Source organism: Athene cunicularia (assembly GCF_003259725.1).
Source record: "Athene cunicularia isolate RWA chromosome Z unlocalized genomic scaffold, athCun1 chrZ_part2, whole genome shotgun sequence".
Classification (NCBI taxonomy): domain Eukaryota; kingdom Metazoa; phylum Chordata; class Aves; order Strigiformes; family Strigidae; genus Athene; species Athene cunicularia.
Window position 1 is genome coordinate 22,570,645 of NW_020799143.1, and position 12,371 is coordinate 22,583,015.

General features: G+C 37.9%; 1 protein-coding gene across 1 annotated transcript in view; it reads left to right on the plus strand.

Moving 5' to 3' along the window:
• BNC2 (basonuclin 2) overlaps positions 1 to 12,371 on the plus strand; it is a 300,552-nt gene that overhangs the window by 281,964 nt on the left and 6,217 nt on the right. The window lies entirely within an intron of this gene.

The window sequence follows — 12,371 nt, forward strand, 5'->3', positions numbered from 1 at the left end:
GTGGATACGTTAAGCACTGTGCTTCAGACAAAGTAATTGTTCTATACTTCCAGCAGTTTCTGAACAGTTTTTGGACAAGTGCTGTATGTAGGTGGAGAAATTCATAAAATGGGGGTGAAAAAGAAATTCTAGAAAAGTGGCCTCTCCTTCTCTTTCTCTCCCTTTTGATCTTATTCTCCCCCTTTATCTTTTGCTTCTTCTCTCCCGCCCCTTCCCCCATCTTTTTCTTTCCCTTTCTCCATGCTCTCCTCTCTCTTTTTTTTCTTTTCCCCCTTCCCAACATGTAAAACACCAGCAGTCATGCACTGTAGATTCATAAAAGGTGGGAATATTTCTAGCTGTATGGCAGGTAGAAGACATTGTTACGGGCTGAATACACTTATATCTGAATAAATTCCCAGGGAGGCTGAGAACCACTGACATGGTAGGTATGTAAAACCATGTAACTGACATCAAGGCCTGTTGCACTTGTGTAGCCTTATTGAATCGGTGGAGCGCTTAGTCCCCAGTGAGGCAGATGTCACCAGCATCTGCATTCCTGATAAGCAGCTATACCTGAGGTTCAGGGGACACTTACGTACTTCTATTGAGCCCTGCATCACTGAGACTTCTTCACAGGCTTTGGAAAGTATATTTTGAAAACTAAAAACAACAGCTTATATATGTTGATTTGGTGTAGTGGAAGGATTCATTAGAGTGCAAGATTTTCAGCTATGATGTCTCTTTAAGTGTCATAAGTGTTGTGCTCAGAGTCCAAATGAGATTGGTCCTCCTGACAATAACATCCTACAAGCACTAAATAATTTTAAAATACATGAAGTAGATTGTGACTCTGTTATATTTTCTCTCAAGTTTACCTTGAACATATCACATCCCCCTTTCTTTCTTCCTTCCTTCTTTTATCAGTTAGTTTCATCTCGTTTGGAAGTCCTGTATGGTACAGGAGCGGAAAAGGACAGGTTTTCTTACTCCATTTCAAATATAATCTCAGTCAGGTTATGTGCAACACAAAGTCCAAGACAGATAAATGAAGTGACAGAAGAGCACCATAAGAAGTCATTGTATATCCCACAAAAAAACACCAAAGCATTAAGATATAATAAAGTCCAATAAACATTTTTTTGTAATTCTTTGAGAGAATTCTGCCTCACAGTCTTTGATTAGAGAGCTTTTACCTGGGCAGTAGTAGAGTGATGATCAAATAATTTTAAATAATAGGTACTCTAGGAAATGTAGACAAAAATGCACAAAATGTGTGTGCATTCATGTGTGCAGAATTATGTTAAAGATGGACACTGTTGTCTTGGTTTATTGCTCTTTGATCCTGAGGCTGACCTGATGCTGTGCCTTGCAGTACATGCCTGTATTCCTTGAGCTATGGCTAATACGTGGGCTTCTTGAGCAGAGTCTAAAATTCCACTGCAGGGTTTGAGTGGAGAAACTCTTGCGGTTTATGGCATCATCAGTGCCTTGAGATAGAAATGGGTCTTTATGGAAATCAATCTTCCTTAGAGGGCTCTGTACAATACAAAGTGCTTAAAAAATACTAAGTGAATACTGCTTTTACTGTTCTGGCATTGGCCCAGCCAGTGCTCACTTATGGATGGTTATACTATAGGTGGGTGTTCTGCAGCCACAGCTCTCCCCACTCTGGTTGAAAAATAGGAAAAAGAGGTGGGTGAATGGTTGCAGAGGAAGTAGGCTATGGCTTTATCCTCTCTCCTAATTCTCACACATAGTTTTTGCAGCTTCTTTTGAAGCTTCACCTGTCCTACTGCTCTGAAAATGCAGCTTCATCATCTCCCTGTGTTATTTTCCCTCATAAAGCTGCAGTTAGGGAAGAATAAAGCCTGGTTTTAATCTAATTTTACTACATCTTGTGACAAAGGTTGTTCATAAGTCATGTAGTACCTATAGTGCTTTCTTTGTGAGTGTAAATTCAATGTTTTTCACTCCCTCAGATGAGTAAAAAGGGAAGTGTAAACCACTGTGTTGCTGCATGTTCTGACCTCCTGCTGCTGCTGTTTGCTATGTCCTTGCTGCTATGTGTGTTCTACTGTATAATTGTTTGAACATACACTACTGCGATGTTCCTATGTGAATCCTTGCATAGTAATTTGATTTGATGAATGGGTTTTAGAAGGTGTGGTCCCCTCCTTCAAGCTCATGTGGATTGAGACTGCCATGTTAAGGTAACCTTACCTGTTTAGCTCCACCAAATTGAATTAATTACTCCATAGTTTACTTAAGGAAAATGTAGAAAACAAATCCAGGAGTTGATCACTTAACAACACTAATGTTGCATTTCTAATGACTTGGCAGCGATCATTTCTTGCTAAGAGGACTGCAAGACATACTGATATGTTTTAAATAACTTATAAATGGTAACTCTATTTACTGTGAGTTCTACAGATCCCTCTAGAGGTCTGACCTTACTGTCCTATGTGGGCAAAATTGACATTGGCTTGCAGTCTTCAGTTCCCATTTGCCTTTTTCAACATTTCAGGAATATGGCCTTCTGCCTATAGAAGACTTTCTGTGTTATTTACCACGATTGATCCAAGCTCAGTTGGTCTGTCTGTGAACAATGAAACTGAGAGTCTTACTTCCTTCACAAAACTGTTTAAACAGTTTCATTTCAGACATTGCCATCACTGAGGGACAGCTGAGATTGCCAAGAGATTCACTTGGTTCTTTCTTTTGTACACCATGATTCTTTCCCTTCACTCTGTAGTATAATTCACAGTGCATATGACCCCATATGAGAATTTACCTTTGTATGCAGGTTGCTATCCAGACAATTCCTTGTTTTATTTTTAAATAGACATTTATGATTAATTTAGGGTCTGATCTGTAATCTGTTAAACTTCTATGGTTTAGAATGCAGGATTGCATTTCCATGTAATATATATCTATAGGTTAAAAAGATCATTAATTTTATTTTAATAATTTATTTTAGCCTCTCAGTAGAGTGCAATAAATAAATAGGGTATAAAATACTTGCATCATCGTGGCTGTGGCCTAAGGAGTTTCATACACCACCATAACCTTGTCATCTTTTGGTTTTGATATACAAAATCAAAACCAAGAGGCCAGTAATCCTCCATATATTGATTTTTTATTATTAAAAAGTGCAAGCTGAAAGGCAGCTCTAAGCCTGCTTTATCAGCCACACTTGGACCAACTTTGGATGCAGTTTCTAAGAGCTGGAGATGTGCCAAAGATATTAAAAGTTATTTTTTGCTTGCATTTTGCCAAGCTATTCTTACTGTTCTCTTTTTATGAAAATAATTCATTTTATTTGCTTTGCAACAAATATTTGTATTCAGGGGAGTCTCTTCTGTATTAAGACAGAGTCTGTCTGTCCCCTGGGGTAAGAGGGTAGCTTGTAAAGTTATCAGAAGAAACTTTTTAAGTATGAGCACGGTTATTTCCTTCAGAGTTTGCTGTGCTGTGAGTAATCTATTGACAGTTTATTGGTGTCTGTTTGAGAGGGATCGGTATTTTTATTTGAGAATTATTTCACTTGGGAAGCTTTGAACATAATGAGCATGAATGAGACAATTACAATGTAGTGTAATAAAGGTTATTCTCTGAGGTGATGAACTAGAAAAGGTGTGCATTGACTGTAGCTTATGTATCCAAACATCATGGAACTGAACCCTTCTGGCCATGTCCCACTGTTCCCCACTGATAAAGGGACTGTGAATGTTACTGAAGAGAGGAGTGGCACAGTCCTCAGCATAGCTTGACTTTGAAGAATTTGCTCAAGCAGAACTTCCACTATGTTGGAAAAAGGGAGTTTTGCATAGAGGGTTAGGCCAGTGAATGGCACTTAATCTTCAACTCTTGCTTACTCTTCTGTCAGGTCCACACTGTGGATATGTATCATATCTTCTGGTGTCCTCCTCAACATGAATTGCTTATGAAAAATGTGTTTCTGTTCTTTCTTCACTGTTCTTGAGAGCTTAAAATGGTAGCTAAAACTCCACAGTGTGTGAAATTCTCTGGAAATGATGAATAATTGATACATAGAAAGAATGGGTTTAGTATAATTCTAAATGTTCACGTTCCTCTTCAGAATTTCCTTTCATAAATAATGTTGTGACTGAGCTGTCTTGTTAACACCCTGTACATTTTAAATTTTAGAGTGTTTTCTTGCTTACCTCAAACTTTACCACCTGCTGATCTACGTCCATACAAAGTATCACTTAGCTTTTTGAATCAGTTTTAGATCAAAGGTACGTTCTTTCATTTAAATGTAAAATATCTCAGGCATAACTGAATAATACCCACGTAAATAATATGCCTTAATAAATAGAGTTCTCTGCAAGTAACATGGTATCTCTAGAAAGCTAATGAAATCAAAATGTGCTAAAGCAAAAATTGCACAGTATATGGAGTCTTTTTAAAGATCCTAAGTGGCATGACTATGTTTCACCTATCTTCTTTCTTAGCTGTCACCTAATTTCATACTGCTTTTTTTTTTTTTTTTTTTTCCCCAGGGTTTTTCAAAAAATTTGTTCAGTTAAACAGTTAAAGTCTCACAGTTTTCCCCAGAAGCAGCCAGCATTGCTTCCCTGCCCTTAAAGGTTAATGTTGCATTTAAGGCCCACTCTTGCCTACACAGAAAACAGGTATTAGTCCTGACGTTCATTTGGTGGGACTGCTAACTTACCTATTACAAGTGTATAACACTTGTCTCTGTCTTACAGAGTTTCTCTGCTATTAGCAAAGGTCAGAGGCCAAAGAACTTTCAAATTCAAAGAGAAATATTAATAATTTAGAAATGCATTTTTTCAAATAATATTGTACATGACAGTAACAATGTTCTGTGTCCTTAAACATTTTAAACCATGTGTTGCCTAGCACTTTACCATCAGCCACATTGGTTTTACTCTTCCCTCAGCACAGAGAGAAAATAATATACTTAGAGGGAGGGTGGAGGGTTGCTCCAGCACTTCCATTTATTTCTGCAGTGGATACCCTGCTGGAAGTTGCATTGACTGAACACAGGACAGACACAAAGATCAATTCTAGTGGGACCAAAACCCTTGAGGTAGTGCTTACTCAAAATCGATCAGTCTTTTCAGTTATCCCTGGTAGTGATGGCTGTTACATTTTCTTACCATTTCACTAAAGCTATTTCTTCCCACCTGTACTGAGAGCATGGTCAGAGGTGCTGTCTTCATCCATGTTCCATTCAAACCAGTGTTATTTTCAGTAATACCAGTAATTTTGTTATATCTCAGTTTATCCAATCTTTCTGGATATGATACTGTTGTAATCCAACAAAATAAATGTATGCTTTACTATGATAAAAAGATTTTCAGTATTGGTATAACCTGCTGAATTTCAGTAAATAATCACCAGGTTTTGGAGAATTCTGACATTTCCTTTTTCTTGTACAGCATCTTAAACAGTCTTATAATGCTACCCCCCAGAAATCATAATTTTGCTCTAATTTATATGTTGTCCTCCTGATTTTGGTTTGTTTTTTTTTTTTTGTACTGCACTGGTCAGAAGCTGGTGCTGAACATGTTTTGGGATGTGTATAAAATTGGAAGGTTTGCTGAACAAGGAAAATATAAGGCAAAATCAAATACATTTTAAATATGCAAATATATAACATCATATCAATGCATATACAACTTGTGAGTGTATCTCATATATATATATATATATGTATAAAGTGTGTCCCCAAAGCTGGTAAAATGCATTACTGTGTACCCTCATTGCAGGATGCAGGATTGACATACCCATTGTTACGCATTGGTTTTCCTGCAAGCTGTGCAGCAGGGAGTTTCATCTAAGTAGCTAAAAGAATATCTCACTCCACGAATCATCCATTTGCCTGGCAAGCAGAGAAGTACCCTCGTTCTAAGAGTTAAATGTCAGGTCTAAGGGAGAGTGAGAGGTTTCAGTTTCTGCTCAAGCCAGTGATGTTCACATGCTGTGACTGCACCAAGCTTGAGAAAATGAAATTCATAGCCTGAGTGACAATAAGAAACATAGACATTACTAACTCTTTGCAATGAATGTGATTGCCAGCAATACAAAACCAGTACTAAAAGGTCATCTTTGACTCAAGAAGGGACCTTCCCAGGACAGAGCAGAAATGCAGTGTTTCTTGTGCTGTTTGCAAAGGACTGTGGTTCCTAGGGCTATTGATCAGTTACCTCTTCAACACCAATATATGAAGAAGCGGTATTTAAAAAGCGGTTGTTGTTTTAACGTTCTTTACCATAGACTTATTCTGCTTCTGAGCACTATGTATGTGCTTTTTGTTGAAGTTATTGAGCTGTCTTTGGTAACAAAGAAATCAAGGTCAGTAAAAAGTTGAGTCAACTTTCTTTCTTAAAGAGGGACATAACTGGTCTCAGTGATGCCCACCAGTAGAGTACTTTTAACTGTGACTTGAAATTGCTTCAGAAAATTGAATATACCAGGAAGTTGGTATTTACTAATTCTGCTTTCCTCTCCTGAGGTGGAACTACCTCGATCCATAGAGGGTGAGTTGAACTCAGAATTTTTTCTCTATCTCTGTTGAACTCTAATTACACCAAGGAGGTGACTCAAAGTGCAGGCACTGTGGAAAACAGTAGACAATGTGCTAATTTAATATTTTATTTGGTTTTTAATCAATACATTGACTTAGGTGCTCCCTGCCAGATTCTGCTCTGGCTTGTGTACTGAGCAGTCCTGTTGGAGTCACTAGGACTGGTCAGGGCAGACAAGATCCAAATTATTAATCTTCTTTGATGCTGTTCTGAAATGCATCCATTAAATTAGCATTGCCTGTGGTTTTGTGGATGCTACTTCAGTTCCAACTTGTGTTTGGATTTCTCAGCTAAAAAAAAATCCTATGTGTCTGTGGTCAGGAACAATAGAAATTGTGGAATTCAACACAGCCCTGAATATGTTTGGAAAATATCACTGGCTCATCTATCAACTGTTAAATTAGCAGATGAGTTCTCAGGAGGTGATCATGGAATTACTACTGCTGTAGCTTTCTATATTTCTTCTGTTTTACCACCCTTAGGCTTACCACTTCATAGCCTTCTTCCACTACATGTGTCCCATCCACTTTTAAATATATCTCTTAAAACATTCAATATGTGTTTAGTAATTGTGATCAGGCTAAAATTCAAGTGCTGGGCTTGTGGGACTTTTTTTTATCAGAAGCCTTATTTAAGTGATGACACACAGTAATTTGTTCATTCTTCTGTCAGTGTAATTTACAAGGCAACGACAGATAAACATAGCTATACAAGATTCATTTACAGTGACACAATGGCAGATACACAGAGCAGAACCCTGCCTATGAGATAAAGTGGACTGAGTGACTTATGCAGTAATTAGGGGATAATTGTCATTAACCTCGCAAACAGTAGTTTACCCATATTGTTTAAAAGGCTCCGGGATGCATAATGACAAGGTAATCTGTCAAAGCGCTAGGGGGAAATATTAATAAGATTTGTGCAAGCCTGGATAGAAAATATGCAGAAAGCGGCCACATTAAGCTAATTGGTGGATGAATATACACTTGTAAAAGTGCTTCTAATGGCACGTTTGCTGCTCTCCAAATGACTACTGTTAATGTGGAGAAGTGGGCTGCCTAGAAAGTCAGGACTGCTGGGACAAGAGGGTATTAAGACATTCAGGCACATCTATTATTACTTTGTACACTGTAATATAATTTTCCCCACTTTCTTTTGCATTTCAGTGCCTCTAATACCTGCAAACAGATAGCTCACTTTTATATCCCAGTGACCTTTGCCTTTTTGGTGTCACTTCTGCACCCTGCTGTCTCCCTTTTGCATTGTGTTGCCACCTATGACACACCTGGGGGTTTTGGTGTAAATTTTTTAGGTAAACAATCAAAGTAAAAAGGCCTCATTAAGATCATGTTGTATATATTGCAAGTAATAATACATAGTTCCCTAATGAATACTAAAGATGGAAATCAATCTCCCGGTTCTGCTGCCATTCATATATTCAGCATATAGTACAAGTGAATCCCCCTACTGATGCACAATTTGGGTTCAATCAGAAAACCAAGCATGTAATAAAATCCAGTTTATGAGTATAACTTATTGGCACTTTTACTCCAGTGGTTTTGTCCCTGGGCAACTTCTCAATTTCTTACAATGTCCCTGGTTAGACAAATTTCTCACTGACTTTGGAAGTTTTACTTAAAAGCTCAGGAAGACTCAGCTTTTGTTGCTTACATTTTTGTTAGGTTAGTGGCTTTAGTCAGTTTAGATTTAAAGTGAGAAAAGGACCATCTGATAACCTGATTTGACTTGACTGTTAGATGTCTTGCCCTGCTTTCGGTGCAGTCCATGTTAGATTGAGCAAGGATGTCAGACATGATTTGTTTGTATTATCACATTGTGCACTGGGGAAGGTCTTGGCTGAAGAAAGCCTGTGTGTCTCTTGTGGCTCTGTGTATTGCAAATACAGTCCCTCATTGGTGCTCTCTGAATGTTTCCTGTTTCTCACAAAAATTATGTGTCATTCCTTCAGTGTTGGTGAAACTGAGGCTAAGAAAGAGAGGCTTAAGTAGCTTACTAAATTTACTGAAAGACTGCCAGGGCACAGAAAACATAACTTCTCAGTGAGTTGTGCAGCACTGACACCAAACAGTAAAAGCATGAGTGTTTTCAGGGACTGAGAGTATCAAGGCAAATTTTCTTTTGTGACATACCAAAATGGCCAACTATATATACAAAAATTGGTGAAAGTGAGTATGAAAATCAGTCGTTGGTATGGTTATATGTGCGTTGGGTATTTCCTACCCACTTACATGCAAAATTGTGTTGTAAAGTTAATTTATACCTGAAATTATTTCTGTGGTTTGCCATGTTTGTGTCTCTGTTTACATCCTATCCTGAGAAGTCCCCATGGCACCTCATACAGTCTAAAATTTTTGCCTTCATACACCTTGTGCTTGGTGGTCTGATTGCTTCTAGGAGCCATGTCTGCCTAAGGGCAAACACAGGTTAGTGGCAAAACTTCTTCAGAGACATTTCAATAAATTTTCCACTCTCACAGGTTGTAGAGGAGCAAAGGTATCAAATTATTCCTCTATACTTGGCATCCAAGGTTGTGAATTTCAAAGCTCCTTAAGAAATTCAAACAAACAATTTCTATAAAAACTTGATATTCTACCATTTGGTGAATGCGAGAAAAAATGTCTCACCATTAGCATGCATTAAAAATGTTTTTGTGACCAGATACCATAAAGCATCTGATCACCTCTCATTAACTCCTTATTTAGGAAAGTCTTTAGAAATCTTTTAAAAGGTTCAACCAGAACTGATGGTGAAGGGAATTTGAATGTTTGCATTTGAAAATTTGCGCAATTCTGGGGGGAGAAGAACAAAATACTTGTGAAGTGGCACTGGTATTTCAAAAATAAATATCAAATAATGAGATAATGACAACTGCTGAAAGGTTACTTTGGATCTTCTTAAAGCTGCTAAATCAATGTGTAACTGTGCTAACATGAGTTCCATCATTATAGTGACAGATTTTTAATAATTTTCACCATAACAGTTGTAAATCAAAGGAGATTTTGTTGACATCATAGGTGTTATACCACTGTAAAACTCGTAAATGCAAGAAGAGTATCAGGCTCTGGCTGGGCTTAGATTCTTTTCTTTCAAGTATGGACAGATGTTTACTGTGAAAAGAACTTGTTGGGCACCCAATTTTGAAGAGGCTTGATGTAGTTGGTATGACTAAATGAACCTTGGGCTGCTGTGATTAAATACGTTGTAACCCCACAGTGATCTATCACAGTTTTAAAAATAAAATGCTGTATGAAGTGTGTCCCTGCTGAAACCAGGACACAGTGTTATTGGGGGGTGGGGGGTGGAAATAATCTTGTGAATTATGCATTCTTATCTGGTCCATAATTAAGAGCATTCCACAACAAAGTGCATATTTTATCAAAAGTCAAACAATATGTTTTAAAAATCAGAAGAAGCATTTAAAACTAGTGCCCTTGCATCCTAATAGTTTTACTGGAGTTTCAGAGGTGAATACACATTCATGAAGAGTAGGAAAGACTTTAAATTAATGTTTCTTTAATGAAAACAGTAAGACACTTCTCTCCCCTGTCCTGAGTTCAGATGGATACTTTATAGTTGGCATTTGAGTGTTGTCATCTTTCAGGGCAATTCTTTCAAATGTATTTTAAAGTTGGTGAACCTGAAAAATGAAAAGACATTCTGCAATTGGGGTGCCCTGTGAGGAAGTTCAGTCCCCAAAAGGAGTCATATGTTGAGAATTTAGTATTTTGAAATCATTCCCTGCAATTTAGTCCAGAACCAGCACTCCAGCAGGTTGCTTGTGCAGGCACCTGTGCTGCTGGCGTACGCCTTTAGGATAAGATATAAAGCAGAGGATGGGCATACTTTTGGTCAGTAAAGACCCTGTAGGGCATTTAGCAAGAGTGTGGGTGGTTAATGGCAGTGTCCTGGCTAGATTTCAGCTGCAGTTATTGCATTCAACCTCCTTATGTTCCATCTGCAGTTTCAGCAGGACATGGTGTTTCTCACTTTCACTCTGAAACTGTTGAGTAATGCTTCTACGTGTTGCTACACAGCCTCTGTGCTCCACCAGGGTGGTATAAGCCATATTGAAACAGATTTGGCTCCGCATCATGTTTCAGGGCTGTTATGTCAAAATTACTTTCCAACATGGTCAGTAGAATTAATCTGGTTTTAAAGTGCAATTATTCTGGATCTAAAATGTAGCCAGATTTGACCCAGTGTCTACAAATTCAGTTAGGAAAGTTTGCAAAGGTCTTTGGGGGTCCTTTTGGTCAAAACACAAAGCTTTTTGCTACTGAATTCACAAGACCTGGAGTCTAAGGAGCAACCAGAGCAAGAACTGTTACAAAGTTGGCAGGAAAAGTAAATATGAGCACACATGTAAGTAAATAACATCTCCTTCATTTTAGTCTTCATTTGAATACATTCTGCCAGTGTCATTATCAGCGATATGCTGGGGAAGGACAGTGTTCCTTTCTTGCCCTGCTGTAACATGCTGGTATCCTCATGCATACCCTGTGTCTTCAGAATGAAGAAAACAAGTCCAACAGGTAAGAGAAAGGGGGTGTCAGAAGGGAAGAAGATCTGTTGCTTTCTAGTAGAGTGGAGGCTACAGTGAAACCAAAAGATAAAGATTTCTTCTGTTGACTAAGAACTCAGTAGTGCTGCACTGTATTTGTTCCTTCTGCAGCAATTTAACTCAAGGAAAGGACTGCTGACACTTTAGCATGAGTTTTTTCATATGGTTTCAGTTGGTGAAGGAGGGCTTGTGGGAGATGGATGAGAAGTGACAGATGAGGGGAAAAAGTTTTAATGATGTAGGCTAAGTGTCTTAAATCTCATATCAGTTGCACATGTAATCATAGAGAGGAAGTATGCACACCTTTTTATCAAGTTTACAGGGGCAAATATGAGTTAGGTTCAGCACAGTACAAACACCTATCAGGAAAATGAGTATGAGAGTGTATGTGTAAATGCACATTTCTATGGAAAACTAGATAGAGGCCTTACATCTGTCCTACTGAGGTCAGTGGGAGTTAACCAAAATGAGCAAGAGGTGTTGCACATTGCCCATCTGTACTAATGTAAATTGGTGTGCTGCTGCACACTTTTGGTAACTTACCCCAGGAGTAGTAGGATTACCCATAGTATAACAGCTTGAAATTTAATTGGGAAGCAAAGAGATGGTCCTGGGAAATTCAGCCAAACAAAAACAACAAACCCTAAATCATGGAAATTATGTAGGCCTGCCTTTATTAGAAACAAATGTTGATTTTTTTCTGTCTACACCCTAATTAAAACCATCCTCTGCAATTATACTATGACCAAATGAATATCTTTCAGTCTGCTTTTCAACTGTAACAGCTGCACCCAAAATGTTTCTTTGAGATCAGCTAGAAGATATATAGCTCTTAAAGAAGGGCTTATAGAAGAAAGACTTGTGATAAACACTAGACTTGCTTAATTATTTAATCAAACATGTATCTATGTAGTATTTTATAACATGGATACTTAACTGATATGCATCAAAAGCAGCAGTTTATGGTGCATATGCAAATTTGTTAACATATGGTGGTTAGCAGTGTGTTATTCTATAGAACTTTTGAGTGCTTCTCAGAAGTTACCACAATAGTGCCCAAAACCAGTCTACTTCCCAGATCATAAGGCTGTTTAAAAAGTAATTTTAATTCTTTTTTGACCTTTCTATTAATCTTAACTCTTTTATAATCATCTCTCACCATGTATTCAGCCAGGTGTGCATATACATTAATAAGTTAATTAGTAAGATAAAAATAGACTTGCAAGAAG